The following is an 18,226-nucleotide window of genomic DNA, read 5'->3' as shown; positions in this document are numbered from 1 at the left end:
AAATTTTCAAATATTTGTAATGTTATTTAAATTGTGAATGTCGCTTTGATTGACAAATGCATCTGACTTAATTTTTTTTAAACTTTTTTTCTGTTGGTTTCCTCATGAAATTTTACACATTTTTTTATTAAACAAAGTTTTCCTTCATGGGTCCAACAAAAAAAAGATTTTGAATCACTAGCGTGCACAGGGTGGGGCAACATGGGGCAGTTGCCCCACTATCCTCAGAAATTTGTTTTAAAAGTGCTAAGGGGGTGTCCATAAACGACGAAATTTTCAAAACGCTCGTATTGTTGCCCCACCTTCCATGAGGATCTGGGCACGCTAGTGTTTTGAATCATACGAGCTTTCGAACAAAAAACTTCACATATTTTTTGTTAAAATGAACCTTCTTGTAACTTGAAATATCCACTTCAAAGATTCAATTTGTATATGTATATTGCTTGCTTTCAATCTATTTTCAAAACCAGTATTCATTGAAAAGTGCAAATCAGTACAAATCGGTACTGATACATCAATTTATGTGTTTTGAATGTAGTTTTGTTGAAATTCTTATTTTCCGTCTATTATTTTTTAAGAGGCGTTCCGCTTATTATTCTTTTTGGAAGCATATTAACAAAAAAATATCCTTTCGAAACAAATGAGAAAAACATAAATTATTTGTATTGAAACGATTAAAAATTAAACATTCACAAATGCAACAATAGTTTCCGAGACATCGTCATTTGCAAATTATAAGCTTTTTAGGTGACTAACTGCCCGGGTTGAAGGAAAATTCATAGCATTTTAAAAATATGTTTTTCAGGGTGCTTTCTTTTCTAATTTCAAAATGCAAAAAAAAAAAACAAAAGAAACGAAAAGAAATTGAAAATGTATGCCAGAAAAATTTGAGATTTTTTATCGATTGCAAATTCGAATTTGCTTTGATAAATAATGTTTTATAATTTTTATGTTCAGATAAATATATATTTTCAAAAAATCATATAACAGAAATTTTAGAATATTCAAAACTACGGGATCTATCGATATAATTTTTTATTCATCCCCTAAAGTACAGTCTACCAAATAATTTACAACAAAGTTTGACTATTCACATCAGACAATAAGATTTTTTTGTTGGATTGGGTCCGTAAGTTTGACAATTTAGGTATAAGAAGACAACAACTTCCTTAGTTTCTGTGCACCCTTAAGTGAAAAAAAATATTAAAAACATCGTTTTTTCATGTTTCCGGAAAGCTCTAATCTTTTGCCGAAGACACCAAATCGATCAGAAAATCCCTTCTCAATATATAAAATTTCATATATTCACATACTCATTTACACAGAAACAAAAATCATGGTAATATTACATCTTTTATGTCAGACAAAATGTGTAATTTAACCTCTGAAAATGTGTAATTTTACCACTTTTCTGTTCTATTGTTGCTTTTTCAGTCTGAATTGAGGTAAAATTACATCATAAAAGAGGTAATATTCAACCTTACATAATTACACCATCCAAATTTACACATTTTTTTACTGTGTAGTAATGATGCAAAGTGACTTCTTTTGACAATGGGATTCATGGATACTAAACAGTTTTAATTCAAATAAAAAGATATGCAGAAAAACATAAAAAGAGTACAGTTTAGACGTTTATGCTATTATTTTTTTAAATTTATATTCTTCCAAACCAATTTGAATTAATGTTCAATATAAATATGCATTTTATTTTAAAAATGATGGTTTAACATTTCTGCATCGATTGAAAGAATTTTTTTTTAAAGATTTGTTCAATTTTAATTCGGAAAAAATAATAATTTAAATTTTAAAATATTTTCATGTTTTTTAATGTAAAAAAAACTTTTAATGATTAAAGTTTGATTTAAGTACTTTTTATTTAACCAAATTAAAAAAAAATTGCTTCGTCATGCTAGTTTGGTCCTTCTTATCTCGGGATAGAGAAATACACTCACAAAGTTTGACATTTTGCTATGCAAAATTGGGAGCCTTGATCGACTCTTACTGAAGTGAGTAAATATCTTCATGAAACTTTCAGGAGTGAATGGAAATCATCTTTTAGTGGATTCAATAAATGCTCTGCATTATAAAATCTTGAGATTTTCTACATCTAAATAACATCTTTTCACTTAATAAGTTTGAATAGCTTTTAATTACACTTATTAATTTTTTTATGATTAATTTTATAAAAAACTTTTTTTCTTTTCAAAATATGTCCCAAAATCATCGTATTCTTGACAAAAATGGCCATAATAACAATCGATGGGCAAATTTTTGGACTGATTTAATAATAAAAATTGAATTTTATTATTCTAGCCCACAAATATTTTTGCGATAATTTTTAAATTTATCGTGTAAAAGAGAGGTCCAAGAGAGGTCATTTAGAGTATTTTTTTTTCTACGAAAAACTTTATTTCTGTAGTTTTATGTTTTTCTTGTTTCATTTTTAGTATTTTTATTTGCAATAATCTTGTTTAGTTTATGTTTGTTTCTGCTAGAAAAATAAATAAAATAAGCCATGGCCTTAACATTTGATTGAAAAAAGTATTTTAAAGTCCATTTTACACCTGCCCAGTTGTTTTGAAACCATTAGTTTAAAAATATTGATAGTATTGACGATTTTTTTTTCGCCGAAAAAAAAACATGTGGAATTCTAAAAAAATTGAAAATATTTTTTGTTTGTTTCCATACATGCTAAATATGATTTCAAACGCAGAACAATGCATTTCTAATTGTTTCAGTTGGTTAGACTTCTATTTCCTTTAAAACTTTAGAAGTTTTTTGATAACATATTTTTTGCCCTCTGATTTTTCAAACCGATTCTGAAGGGAGGGTGACATAAACTTTGAAAAATATTTGCAACGGCCTTATTTTTATTCAAAATGCTCCCTCATTTTTTATCTTAAAAAATATTTCTTAAGGGTTGCATGAAATTTGCAATCGGGGAAGTGTTTCATTTTTTTTAATAAAGTACATTTATTTTATGTGTAACTTAAGGTTTAGTTTGTGTAAAAACAAAAATGTGTTTTTTAAAGTAAAGTTGCATAGATTATGTTCTCAGCTGTCAAAGAACTGAAATTCATAAACAAAATTAAATGTATATCAATTAACTTACAATTTTCAACTAACATCATCGCGTTACACAAGGTTACAGAAACACAGGAATCTTAGTGAAATTATCCAATCATTCGTTTAACATTAATTTCAAAAATATAGTCAGCCCTTAGACAGATCAATATCTGTGTTTTGATACTAAAGTAAAAGTTAAAAATAATCAATAATTAACACTGTCATCACATTGAAAAGACTTTCAAAACACATTTGCTAATTACTCAATTTTCTTAGTGTCACAGCAGTTTGCCCTCCACTTTGACGACTGCTGCACTGCAGGAGTTCCTCCAAGTCTGGTGAAATCTTGCCTTCCTGCTGTACTTCCTGCTGCAACATGCCGTAGCAGCGTCGCGTTATGAATAATGAATTCATGTGTGCGTTTCCAGGACCCTGACTGTCAGGGATGCCAGATGATTTTTTAAAATGTCTGTGAAAAAGTCTGTGTATGTCTGTGTCTTTGTCTAAAATTCAAATAAATCAATTTACAGTCATAGAAATCTATCAAAAATTGTGTTTTTAAGCATTTGAAGACTAACGAAATAAGTTTCGATTGATATTTTAACAAAATAACAATTTAATGAAGTTCTTAAAAAGTCTGTGTACCTCAAAAAATGTCTGACACGAGCTCAAATGTCTGTGAAACACAGACAAATCTGTGTATCTGGCATCCCTGCTGACTGTTGTCACTTCCTCCCACCCCACCCTGCCACCCTTGAAAACAGAAGCCTCTTCAACACTCTCTCTTGCTTGCAACAGTGTCGCCGTTCGTGTGCACAACAAAACACTCGTCGAGCGAAGCAAAACTTTGTTTTTATGGGTGTTGTTGTTGCAACTTGCAGCACTTTAGACTTTAGCACTGGATGGGGTGGGGGCAGGTCAACTTGCCAAGTGGCTCGCACTTGAAAGCGATTTAAAAAGTGTGCACGTGGCGATACGCTGCTGGTGGTGGGCCACGTGGCACCTCGGAAGCAAAACACTCGGACTAATGTTTGTGTAACATGGGATGGAGAGGGGAGTAGGAAGGACAATTTCTTGAAAAATCGGAAACGATATGGTAAATTGTCATGCTTTGCTGATGTGATTGATGCGTGGAGAGGATTTGATAAATGGAAGACTTTTAAGGCCGATATCGAGCGTGAAGAGTCAAGAAGAAGAGTGAGCCATCAGTCATGGATGATTGTTTTGAGGGTGCTCTGGGTTGACATCAAGTTGAATAGAAGATCTTGACGGCGAAAATATTGTAATGGATTTAAATATTCTTCGCAGTCGTAGGGCAACTCATCAGATTTTGATTTTCAATTCCAAAGCAATTTCCTGAAATTCCACCTCCAAGTTGTGCTTTCCCTAACGATACACATCTGGCTTACCGTAATTAAATACGAGCTGAAATTCGATTTGGTTGCCCGAAACCAAGCTGCGGTAGATCTGCTCCTTTTCCTTTCCCAAACATCTTCAAACCAGGGCATTCCAAATGGAATCTAAAGTTGAAACATCCCCAAAAAGCTCCGCTTTTCTCCCTCCATTATGTGGTCTGTGTGCGATAAACTTTCCAGATCTGCTGATGCGGCAGCACCAGGAAGAAAGTAATCTTTTTCACACATGAAAGCCATTTTTACTAAAGAGCATGCAAAAGAAAGAAAAAAGCTCCAACTTTGGCTAAGAAATGAGCTCCACTATTATACATTTGCGCACTCACACAAACAGTCAGACATTCGTTGAGGTGAAAAGTTTTGTTCGGGCTCGGCAAAAACTTTCGTGCGAAAAATGTCTGACAAGATGGAAAGTTTTGCCACCCAAAAGTGCGGTTTTCCCTCTCACAAACGACACCACAACCCTGATGATGATGATGATCGGGAAGAGAGTTCTTAAAAAGTCTTTCCTTTTTAGAGGTATTTTTTTTTTGTGTGTGCTTTCGAAAAGTACACAAAAAGTGCGATCCGGCTTGGTGGTAGTTCATTTGTGGAACGAACAAGTTCCTCTGACGGTATTCATCGAGTATAACTGGAGCGTGATTGGAAGTGGAAGTTGCTCCTTTTTTATGGTGAATATGAATCTGTTCTGGTGCTGCAATCGGATGTTGGGTATGGAGAGCTTTCGAGAAAGTTTTACGAGAAGATGCTCGGCAAATTTCTGACGTTTTTCTTTTTAATTTTTAGTAAAACAAGCTATAATCATTCTAAGAGGATCTTCGTGAACTTGTGGCAAGAACATCAGATATTTTAATGCTGACTGATTTAATTGTTGAAAGTTTCTTTGTCTTTCTTGAAGACACTTCAACAGACACAACCCTCACTAAGAATGTCAAATTTAGACTAAAAGGATTTCGGCTGTCAATCAGTGCTTTCCCGACACAGAAAAACGAATCGATCAGCCCTTGTCGTTTGGTTATGAATCACGTCCATGATTTATCATTTCTCCCAAGGATTTCGTCACAATTTCGAAATCCATTCGGAAATTCCCATCGCCGCCGGAACGACTGTGCGAATGATTGATGACGCAGCAAAACAGGGTCCTTTCTCTTGTTTGGGGAACAAAAACGAACAAAAATGTGGAAGGAGTTGAGAGCAGCAAAAAAGTTCACACACTTTTTTCAATAAACATTACAGTTGATCCGGCAGCCACCACCCACCCAACCACCCATGTTCAATTGGAAGCAACACGAACCGTTTTTCATTAATATTCATGAACGAGCAAAGAGAGAGAGAGAGATGGTGTATCATAGTCCGAAAACGAAAAGCGCCGTTCGATGTGTCACACCCGAGAGGATTGGGAAAATTCGCCGTCAGTTGGAGCGGAAGCCAATTGTACAATTTTTCGGTAGGACAGCGCCAAATGTCACCGGAGGGAGTCACCGAGGGTGGTGGGAAGGCCGTGAGCCAAATGGAAGATGAATGGTTCACCTAAAGGGGTGGTTCTGATGTTTCGATTTATTTGTGATAAATTACGAGCGATAAGAGGAATGGGGACGTATGTTGTGTGAAATAAATGAATAATTTCACTCCATTTCTTCTTGAAAAATAATTCGCAAGATTGTTTTGATGCCTTGCAAAATTCAACTTCGGATAATCGAATCATGAAAAAATGTCCATGCCCTTTTATGTCGAGCTTAGGTATGACCCCTTATATAGTTTAAAATTATTCAAAAGGGATTTTGAATTTTAAAATCTAAGATAAATGTCAAAATTGCGGTTTTGAAATATCTAAAAAATGCATTTTGAAATTAAATGGTCAATTAACTATTCCAATCATACTAAAATGGGATTGCAGAACTTGGATTTTATGTTTATAGTTAAAAAAAAACCCACTCGTGTTCGTGATTCAATTATCCGAAGTCTCATGCAAAACATCGGGTAATCGTACTTCAGCTTATCGAATCTTCTGATAATCACGTCTTGACTGTACACATTACATTTTGTGAAATTAATCAAATTGTTCATAGAATAAATTACCAACAATAAATTAATTGAAAAATTCATATTGAGTTACCAACCGCGAAAGGAACCGTATACATTAGAAAAAAAAAGTACAAAAAAAGTATTTCGTCGCAAATTGCGATATTTTCAATAACCTATTTATTCGATTGGTCACTGTTAATATTGAAAAATTTTATTCTTTAAAACAAAAAAAAATGTTTTTAAATATTTTTTTTATAGCAGAACTTGTTTGCCGTTAAAAAAATCCAATAGCTTAGCATTGCAAACCAAGGATTATTTAAACCAACTTTCTGCAATAAGCCTAGTGAGCCATTGCAACTTTTATTTTAAGTTTTTGTCGAACCGAAAAAACCTTCCTCCCACCCCATTTTTTTACTGAAATTTAAACTTCCAATTGTAAAAATAACTGTAAAACATTCTAAAACGCTTATTTGAGCACATCAAATCAAATTAAATCTTGCTTCTCTTTTACAAATTTGGAATTTTGGGACCACAGTAAGGTTCATATGTAAAAGGATTTGTTTTTATCAATTCATTGATATTTACCAAATTTTCGTTACGAATTTTCAAAAATCAGCACAGAAAAAAATTGTGTAAATTTGGAAGATGTAATTTTGGAAGTTTGAATATAACCTCTTTAATGATGTAATTTTTCCTCAATTTAGACTGAAAAAGCGTCATTAAACCAGAATAGTGACAATTTTTTTTAAATTTTAGTTGGTTTTCAATGTACAGTACTGCAACAAGCTTACATTTTTTAAACTGTTAATTGCAAAACAACATTTTCAAACTTTTTTTTCACTGAAATGCAGAAACTGGGGCTTGTTATTCAATTATTTTTATGTTTAATTTCCTTGCCCCTCAACCCAAAAAAAATTAAACAAAATTTTTGAAAAATATTTGCATTGGTCTTACCCAAGGGAAATTTTTCAAGGTTTTACACTGTCGAGTCTTGACTGTAACACCAAAAATGTATTCAGTTATTTTTATTTATTGTTGTTGTTGATGGTATGGTATGGTATTATTTACATATTTTAGCTAAATTTATTATTTACATCTTAGTTTCCGTAATCAACGTTAAAGCAAAGCATAAATGAAAATTGTGTAGATTTCTTAGCGCTGGTACGAACTCACATTTCAATTCGACCTTTTCACTGATCGAAATTTAAATTTGGTGTCAATTAATAAAAAAATAACTGAGATATGACACAAAAATAACTGAGAGATGACACACCCAAACTAAAATGGCAATTTCCTCAGACCAATTTGTCGGAGGCTCTGCCATTTGATGTAAGCAAATGGCGCATCCAATGTCCATCCAAATTTGCAATGTGTCTAATTTAGCTCTTGAAAATTTTTTCATTTATATTATCATCCGCTGGGGTGACATTGGGTTTGGGGTGGGATTTTATTTTCTTAATTTATTTTCAATTGAAATTAAAGGAGCGGCCGTGGCTGACTGGCTACGGTGTTCGCTTTGTAAGCGAATGGTTCTGGGTTCGATTCCCATCTGCTCCCAACGAGAAAGTTAAGTACACATAATTTGAAATGATGCATATGAACGAAAAATCAAAGTCGCTTGAGGCGGCGTTCGATCCCCCGTCCTTTGGATTGGTAAGCAAAAATGCTAACCACTAGGCCATGACGACTTGGTAAGCTTGGACTGGAATTAGGAATACTGTTACAGAGAGCGAGTTGCTTGTGATGTTTCAATGCATTCAATGCATTTTAATGGCACACTACAAATGTTAATAAATGACAAGAAGAGTGCTATGCGTCATCTAACCTAAGGCACTCTCCAGGATCCCTTCGAAAGATTGGCTGCGCTAGGGTCTGATTAGATTAGATTAAATTTAATTTATTTTCAATTAAAATAAAAAAAAATCGGCATCATCGTGCACACGAAACAAATTTTTAAAATCTTCACCCAAAATTTCAGCCAATTTGGTCCTTCCAGTCTCGAAATACTGTGGCACTCGTAAATGAACTTTGAATTTCCAGCCTACTCAAAATCACTATCAAGAAATATCTTGACGAAACTACACTGCAATTCCCCACTAAAACAGCATGATTCTAAAAAAAAAGTTGTCCGATCGGGCTAAGATTGGACTGGGGGTTTCTTGGCCGAAATAATGAGAACCGTATTTTTGTGGCTCTCAGGGTGACCTACGCCGTTTTTGATTGGTCCAAAAATTGAGATTTTCTTGGATTATTTTTCCATAGGGTAGAGTAGTCATCAATGAGACACGGGGAACAATGAAAAAATGGCTCTCACAAGTCGTAGTTTCAACCAATCAGGCTCATATTTGGGGAAAAGGTGTATCTACTGGATACACGACTGCTATAATAGTGGCTTTGGTTATGGACGCTCCCTTGAAAAGTTATTTATAAATGTTTGATTTTGGGGTGTATAAGTAAATTATGGACAAAAAATACTTTTTCGCTCGTAGGCTGACATTTACACCAAAACTAATATTTCTTCAATTTTTTTTCGACGTTTCATAGGGATTGAGTTTGGCTACAATGTCCTTTCAATAGGTTTGACCAAAATTTAGAATATACCCATAATCCAGGGCTGTCTCATTGTTCCCCACTCATTTTAGCCCATGGGTAACAATTAGACACTTTGATTTTTCTCCTTTAAACATTTAAAAATCCATGTAAATTTCAAAACATGAATCGAATGTGATTTTTGGCATATTTATAGATTTTTTATGTCATTTACCCAAACATACGAAGTATAAATGTATAAATGTATGGATTTTACAAAATTTAAATACTTTTTAGTATAACTTTTGTTAATTAAAGTTTCATGTTGGCAAAATTGCTCTATAATGTTCAAGGCAAGTCACCTGTAATGGAAAAATACAAAAACATGATGTTTTACTAGAAAAGTATTGATTTTCGTAGAGTGTCTCATTGTTCCCCAGCTGTCCCATTGTTCCTGCCAAATGCGTCTACAATGAGACAGTTGAATAACTCTGGCTGTAGATGTCGGATCGATCTCATATTTAGGTCAATGTTGGAACACCCTAAAAGAAATAAAGTGCAACAAAAAGCATAGCATAGCATAGCATTGGTGTCTACCCGTAGCTAGAAATAAAGTGCAACAAAAAGCTCATTAAAACATGCTGATGAAAAAAAAAGAAAAATCGTTGAAAGTTGAAAACCAAAAGTGTCTCATTGATGACTACCCATGCATACATGAGTATTAAGAATTAGAAATAAAGAAAACTTTGAATCAGATATGGTTAGAATTTAATAGATTGTCACACATCAGAGTCTCGATTCAATCTCTTCAATAACGCATCAGCTGAACATTATCTTGATTGGATGAGTAATCTTACTTTCGATGGAAGCATAATTGATGGATTTTCCTTCCTTTCAATTTACAATTCATGAGGGTTAAAGCAAAATCCCTCGCAATCTCAACTTGCTACCTACTTTTGTTCCGATCCGTCGAACATCGCACATCTCAAATTGCACTGAGTTATCACATCACCCACTGCGCTAGCACTCACATAACTCACTCCTCACCATGCAAAATCGCTGCATCAGTTGCTGCTCGGAAAAATGTTCGATTTTTCGTCCTTTTAGGTTTGTTTTTATGCCCGTATCTACTCAGTACCGTAGAACAGAGGCAAAACTGTACGGACGAGCACGTGTGCAACTTTTTCGCCTTCAGCTTTCATTCCTGATTCGACCCAAATTCAAAGTGACGTTTTTACTCGCTGCTGCTGCTGCTGTCCAGTGCTCTTCTAACAGAGAAAGTGTGCACAATGGGGATGCAATTACAGTTTTTTTGGTTTTGTTTGAAAAAGTGGTCCAAATACTACTACCCACCTACACACAACGCAAAACGTGTCACAAGGTTGCACAGCTGATGAGCACTTTCGGTGGGGTTTGATTAGATTTTTTTGAAGTTTTTTTCTAGAACACAAACTTGATATTCGTTAAAAAATAACTGAAAATACAACTAGTGGGAATATTTGAAAAACATCTCAAATTGCCACACCGTCAAACAACCTTTCAAGTTTTACCCCAGAAAAAAGTCCTCCGGACTTCAAAAATTGAAGCCAACTGGTTCGATCTGACACAGTGCTGTCGTACTTCTGCTGCTGATGCTGCGTGTGGAAACAGCACCAAAAGAATGGCCAAAAGTGAGAAGAAAAAAAACAACACGACGAACGTTCGTGCCGGAATGCAAACCATGTTTGGGGGCCACATTCCATCACGATGAGTACCAACACAAACACACACTTTGTATTTCAACCCCATGCTCACCCTCATCAGTGAGGGGGTGGCATAACTGGAGGTAACAAAAGTGTACATTTACAATGAAAAATTTGCCACTGTTGAAGCTTTTTTTTGCACCCCCCAGGGCAGTTGATGTCGTTTTTTGGGGAAAAACGTGCCACATTGGAAAAATTAAATTCTTCCCTGCGTCTGATGAGGGGACACGGGAAATTCTCGACTCAGAGCAGAATTTTCACAGAATTTAACAAAAAATATCACTGGTTTCGGTTATGCTCAAATAAATTCTTCATAAATCTGCATATGAAAACATCGTCGTCAAAAGTCAAGTAAAAATAAATGTTCCCCAAAAATCATAAATATTCAAACAGACAGCGCAATGTCTCAATAAGTCTTCGAGGAAAAGTACCTCCAAAAGTGTACCTCCGTAGTCGTGGGAAAATCGTCCCCAGAAAACCCCCCAAAATGATAAAAACATAACGAACATGCAACTGAATCATAACGATGAACCGAGTGCCGTTCATTGTTTGAGTATTGATTTATATGTAGAAGAGAATACACCGCGCCGGTAGCATCCTCTGGGTCCTAGGCTATTCCGGCCAGGTCGTCGTCGGGGCCATCGTGCGACTGGTGGTGGCTGTTCAAGAGCTTTTTTCGAAGAGGGGGTAGCGGCGAACCATCACAGTTCATAAAACATGCAAATGATGCACTGACGGGGCCGTGTTTTGGGACGTGGGAATGCAATCGAGTTTATTTTTGGAGTTTTACTATAATTTCTTCAGTTGGTTGGTGTCTTCCACACATTAATATACAGCGACATCCCATTTTTGGCAACACGACGTGATTTTTATGTTGTTGAACAAGGATGTTGCCAAAATCTTGAAATCTTTTAAAAAAGTTTATTTTCAAAAAAAAAACTAATATACGTTCTCTAAACTTATTTCATAAACTATTTTTTTTAATAGATCTTCCATCTATTGGACTCGTTTAAAAGGTCTAAAATAGTATTATTCTAACTTCAGTGCTTATAACTTTTGATAGAGTTGTCACATTTTCGATTTTTTTGACAAATTTGAACGGTCTTTCTTCTTTTGATTATCTATCCAACATAATTATCATCAAAATATATAAAACCCCGCATTTAAAAATTGACAAAAATATCAGTTGAGTGCTCATAGCTTTTGATAGGGTTATCAGAATCTCAATATTTTAGGCTCCTTGAGAAGGTCTTTGAAAAACCTTTTTAAAAAATCACCCTGTAACATGTTTTTAGGACTTAAGCCAGAATAGTTTGAAGCATATCTTTTGGAATACTTTGCCAAAATTCATTATATTCAATCCAAATCGGTTCAGAAAATTTTCGAGTAATTTTAAAGCATTTCCTCAGTAATGTGAGAAAGACATAACTTAGCGAAATCATTTTTTCCGTGTCCTTTTTAGCTTGAAGGTTTGATTAAATTTAATGAATATCAAAATTTTGCTATAAAATCAGATTTTTATCTGGATAGTATTATCAAGAAAATGGATATCCGAAGCCGGTTTTTTGTATTGTTAGCAGCCTCCATTTTTGCTTTTCCTTATTGAGCAATTCTCTGAGATTTCGGTTATTCAATATTTTTGTATTTTTCAATCCGCCTGAAACTTTTTTGATGTCTTTACACACAAATTTGGCAGCTGTCCATACAAAAATGATGAATGAATATTCCAAATTGTATCTTTTAAAGAAATTATTTGATCGATTTGGTGTCTTGGGCAAAGCTGTAGGTATGGATAAGGACTGCACTAAAAAAAATAAAAATAATACAGCGTGAATTTTTTTTGATGATTTTTAATTTCAATTTTTTTCACTTGATTTGCAAAAAACACTACTTTTATTTATTTGTGGACAAACATTCCAAGTGGATGTAATATTGAATATTTGGCCCTTTTGAAATGTTCGCCTTGATTAAAGAAAATATATTGTTTTCGAAAAGATCGAAAAATTTCACGAATGTTGCATATTTTAACATTGAAAATTGGACCATAAGTTGCTGAGAAGTCGACATCGACATGTTTGGGTGAGACTAAGAAATCATCAATTTTTCTGATTTTAAACCTTTGCATGTCAATATTTAAGCAACCAAGGGTCGTATCTGAGCAATTCTCTGAGATTTCGGTCATTCGATTTTTTTTGTATTTTTTAATCTGGCTGAAACTTTTTTGGTGCCTTCGGTATGCCCAAAGAAGCCATTTTGCATCATTAGTTTGTCCATATAATTTTCCATACAAATTTGGCAGCTGTCCATACAAAAATGATATGTGAAAATTAAAAAATCTGTATCTTTTCAAGGAATTTTTTGATCGATTTGGTGTCTTCGGCAAAGTTGTAGGTATGGATATGGACTACACTGAAAAAAAATGATACACGGTAAAAAAAAATTTGGTGATTTTTAATTTAACTTTTTGTCACTAAAACTTGATTTGCAAAAAAACACTATTTTTAATTTTTTTTATTTTTTGATATGTTTTAGAAGACATAAAATGCCAACTTTTCAGAAATTTCCAGAATGGGCAAAAAATCTTTGACCGAGTTATGATTTTTTGAATCAATACAGATTTTTAAAAAAAATCGAAATATTGGTCGCAAAAATTTTTCAACTTTATTTTTCGATGTAAAATCGAATTTGCAATCAAAAAGTACTTTAGTGAATTTTTGATAAAGTGCACCGTTTTCAAGTTATAACCATTTTTAGGTAACTTTTTTCAAAATAGTCGCAGTTTTTCATTTTTCAAAAATAGTGCCCATGTTTGCCCACCTTTGAAAAAATATTTTTGAAAAGCTGAGACAATTTTCTATATTTTGCATTATTGGACTTTATTGATACGACCCTTAGTTGCTGAGATATTGCCATGCAAAGGTTAAAAAACAAGAAAATTGATGTTTTCTGAGTCTCACCCAAACAACCCACCATTTTCTAATGTCGATATCTCAGCAACTATAGGTCCGATTTACAATGTTAAAACATGAAACATTCGTGAAATTTTCCGATCTTTTCGAAAAAAATATTTTCAAAAATTTAAAATCAAGACTAACATTTCAAATGGGCGTAATATTGAATGTTTGGCCCGTTTGAAATGTTAGTCTTGATTTTAAAATTTTGAAAATATTTTTATCGAAAAGATCGGAAAATTTCACGAATGTTTCATGTTTTAACATTGTAAATCGGACCTATAGTTGCTGAGATATCGACATTAGAAAATGGTGGGTTGTTTGGGTGAGACTTAGAAAACATCAATTTTCTTGTTTTTTAACCTTTGCATGGCAATATCTCAGCAACTAAGGGTCGTATCAACAAAGTCCAATAATGCAAAATATAGAGAATTTTCTCAGCTTTTCAAAAATATTTTTTTCAAAGGTGGGCAAACATGGGCACTATTTTTTAAAAATGAAAAACTGCGACTATTTTGAAAAAAGTTACCTAAAAATGGTTATAACTTGAAAACGGTGCACTTTATCAAAAATTCACTAAAGTACTTTTTGATTCCAAATTTGATTTTACATCGAAAAATAAAGTTGAAAAATTTTTGCGACCAATATTTCGATTTTTTTTAAAAATCTGTATTGATTCAAAAAATCATAACTCGGTCAAAGATTTTTTGCCCATTCTGGAAATTTCTGAAAAGTTGGCATTTTATGTCTTCTAAAACATATCAAAAAATAAAAAAAATTAAAAATAGTGTTTTTTTGCAAATCAAGTTTTAGTGACAAAAAGTTAAAATAAAAATCAGCAAATTTTTTTTTACCGTGTATCATTTTTTTTTCAGTGTAGTCCATATCCATACCTACAACTTTGCCGAAGACACCAAATCGATCAAAAAATTCCTTGAAAAGATACAGATTTTTTAATTTTCACATATCATTTTTGTATGGACAGCTGCCAAATTTGTATGGAAAATTATATGGACAAACTAATGATGCAAAATGGCTTCTTTGAGCATACCGAAGGCACCAAAAAAGTTTCAGCCGGATTAAAAAATACAAAAATTAAAATTAAAGAAAAAAGACCGATTCCGTAGAGAACTGCTCATCTACAAAATTCAAAAAAGCAAAATATAGAGAATTTTCTCAGCTTTTCATACATATTTTTTCAAGAGTGGGCAAACATGGGCACTAATTAAAAAAAAACTGCGACTATTTTTACAAAAGTAATCTAAAAATGGCATTAACTTGAAAACGGTGTACTTTATCAAAATTTCACTGAATTACTTTTTGATTGCAAATTTGATTTTTGCATCGAAAAATGAAGTCGAAAAATTTTTGCGTCCAATAATTAGAAAAAAATAATGTAAATTTGGAAGCTGTAATTTTGGAAGGTTGAATAGTACCTCTTTTATGATGTAATTTTACCTCAATTTAGACTGAAAAAGTGACATTACACCAGAAAAGTGGTAAAATTACACATTTCCAGAGGAAAAATTACACCTTTTTTCGGACATAAAAGGTGTACCCCTTCCCAGATGTAATATTACCATGATTTTTTTTTGTGTAGTGGGCTCACCTACAAATTTGACTTTTAACTTAAAAATCACAAATTCTTAATAAAGTCGTGTGTTTTTTTCAGTGTATTTTTTTCGAAAAGCCAATCGAATTTCCCGCAAGTTTGTTTTTAACCACTTTTTGATACGATGCAACGGCTTCGAGATACAGTAATATTCAAATTCTGAATTATAAAAATACACAGAAAAAAATAATGTTTATTTGGAAGCTGTAATTTTGCAAGGTTGAATATTACCTCTTTTATGATTGAAATTTACCTCAATTTAGACTGAAAAAGTGACAGTACACCAGAAAAGTGGTAAAATTACACATTTCCAGAGGTAAAATTACACCTTTTTTCTGACATAAACGATGTACCCCTTCCCACATGTAATATTACCATGATTTTTTTCTGTGTATTGAAAACACTTACGCCCTTCTCAAATGTCACTACCGAGGGAAACTGGCTCCACATACACAAAAATGGCTTACATAAGCGTTTCATTGAAATCGGAGAGGATCGAGTAAAAAGTACCAAAAAATTCCGGTTTTAAGCTGGAATTGCTCTGCCGCCATTTTGACCGCTTTCTTGGATTGAAAAATTCTTTATTGCTGTAGCGTAGTTTAAAGTTAATAAATAAGACCAAAAATAAAAAAAATGAGGTTTGAAGACTCGGTTATCGATATTCTTTCTTTGTTTTGTTTTGAGTCATTGAGCTTAAATAAATGACGGTGCCCATGTTTTAAAAGGATTGAAAATTTCAAAAAGGATATGGCTGCCAAAATGAGAAAAAATACATACATATCAATAAAATGCATATATGGCTATGTAACTGGCTCAACCAATTTTTTTTTTAAATAGGTTATTATCTGGTAAGAAAAAAAAAACATTTTTGGATGCAAAATAAAAATTTCAATCGAATTCGACTCTTTTTTTTAAATAAAAAGCACAATTTTCAAGTAATATGCCGTATTTAATGATAATCACGAAGGATTAATTTTGAAACAGTTCAAAATATTTAATTAAGGTAATTAACTCTTCTTGACGTATGGAATGCAAATCCAAAGTTTCATCAAACTAAAAAAAAACATGCAAGATAAAAATTCTCGAAAAATTTAAAATGATACATTTTTTCGTGATTCCCAACTAAGAATTTTGGCTCACGCCTCGAGTCGATCTGACTCGAGATCGAGCCTGAATCGAGTCGAGGCTCGAGCCAACATTCTCAGTGGGTCGATTATCCGAAAGGAATTTTTTCCGAGGCCTTCGGATTATGTAGCCTGGACTGTTTAATCTACAAACTTATTTATAAAACATAAACAGATTTTTTGAATTCTTTTATTTCAGTTAAGTTGTTTTGCAGGGAACACTTGAATTTATTATTGGTCTGGATGTTTTTGTAGTGCCCGATAAATAAATACTTTGTTATTATTCAATTCAAAGAAAAAATAATTGTTTCAAACTGACACAAATTCCTGAAATTCCACCACCTGTTCAAACACTTTCCACCCACGCACACACCAAAGCCACCTCTATTGTGTGCCCTCGCACACACATTCAAGCCGGGTTGATAAAATTGCACACACATACGAAAAATGACTCTTTTATTCTGGCTGAGCCATCATCTGTGTCTGTTTGTCTTTTTTTGTGCACACAACTGATGCCGAACATGGGCGCATCATTATTTCACCCGAATCTCACTTTTTTTTCAAAAATTTGGTTCGCTCGTTTCATTATTATCAAGCGACTTTTCCAAAGCCCTCCCGCACACACACACACACACAAACAGAAAAAAAACTCACTCTTTTCCTGGTCGTCCTGCTTCCACCTGACCGATGAAAATTCTGCAACAACCGTGGAAAATGAAAAAAAAATCGGCCGACACGTTTATCGGGATATCGGGGTGCACTCGCACACCCACACACACCAAATTTTCCGCACCAGTGCACTGTTTTAATCCTTTAATCCTTTTTTAATTTAAATTTTCCCCTCGCGCTTGTCTCACTTGTGAAAACGGCTCACCGAGATCGCTCGCTCACTCAATCACTCGTTGCGGACATTATTTTGTGCCTTTTTTTCCGCGTTTTTTTCAATTACAGCTTCAGTTGGGCAAATTTCAATGCAATTTCTGGTTTACAATTTCACTCTGCTGATTCAGGGTCAAAAATCAAGCCCGGGATTAACACTTCACCATGTGTGAGCGATTTGCTGTATCCTTCGTTAAGCCATGCGTCACTCACTTTGTCAACTTTCATTAACCGCAGTCGAGTTTTCCTCGGGAAATGTATAAATATTTATGTCACCGACCGGGAGGGAATCCTCCGGCTCCACAAAAAATGGCCTCGTAAATTCGAGGAATTAAGCTGCCTACACACCGAATAATCCAACGGTCAATCCGGCAAACACATTTGTCACACACAAACCACTCTTAAAAACTTCCCAAAACGACTGACCTCCCCCGAAGAACTGCGCTGCGTGTAATCCGAGAAACGTCCCAACCGCTACTGAGTGCAAAAAGGGACAGTACCAAACGTAAAAAGGAAGATCCCGACCCCATCGCCGACGACGACGCAACATTTCCGGAAAAACTCGGAGAAAAAGTTGTCGCAGGCCATCATTGTACGCGCGCGTGCTACAGAAAAGAATTCTCCCACAACAAAAGAAAAACGAGAAAATTCCCTCCACGTGCGACTTTTTTCCGCTCTCTCCGACTCTCTGTTTGTCGCACGCAAAACAATAACAGAGAGCCAGTCCGCCACGTGGGGCACGTGCTAGCTCTCTTAAACCGGCAATTTTCCGACGCTCCTCAAAGCATGTCATGTGCGTCCGTTTGCACGCTCTCCTCTCGCGCTCTCATTCGAAAATTTTCTCACGTGCTGTGACATGTCGCTGCAACACAAAGAGTCGTTA

At 34.2% G+C, this 18,226-nt stretch overlaps 1 protein-coding gene across 2 annotated transcripts in view; it reads right to left on the bottom strand.

Moving 5' to 3' along the window:
- Positions 1–17,825, bottom strand: part of LOC120432554 (lachesin-like) — a 126,812-nt gene extending 108,987 nt beyond the window's left edge. For both annotated transcript variants that reach the window (XM_039597783.2, XM_052707800.1), the window contains exon 1: positions 17,119–17,825. The gene's annotated coding sequence lies outside the window, so the exon portion shown is untranslated. The remainder of the gene's footprint in view (positions 1–17,118) is intronic.
- Between the last annotated feature and the right edge of the window lie 401 nt (positions 17,826–18,226).

Source organism: Culex pipiens, chromosome 2 (genome assembly GCF_016801865.2).
Source record: "Culex pipiens pallens isolate TS chromosome 2, TS_CPP_V2, whole genome shotgun sequence".
Lineage (NCBI taxonomy): Eukaryota > Metazoa > Arthropoda > Insecta > Diptera > Culicidae > Culex > Culex pipiens.
This window is presented reverse-complemented; position numbering and strand designations above follow the sequence as displayed.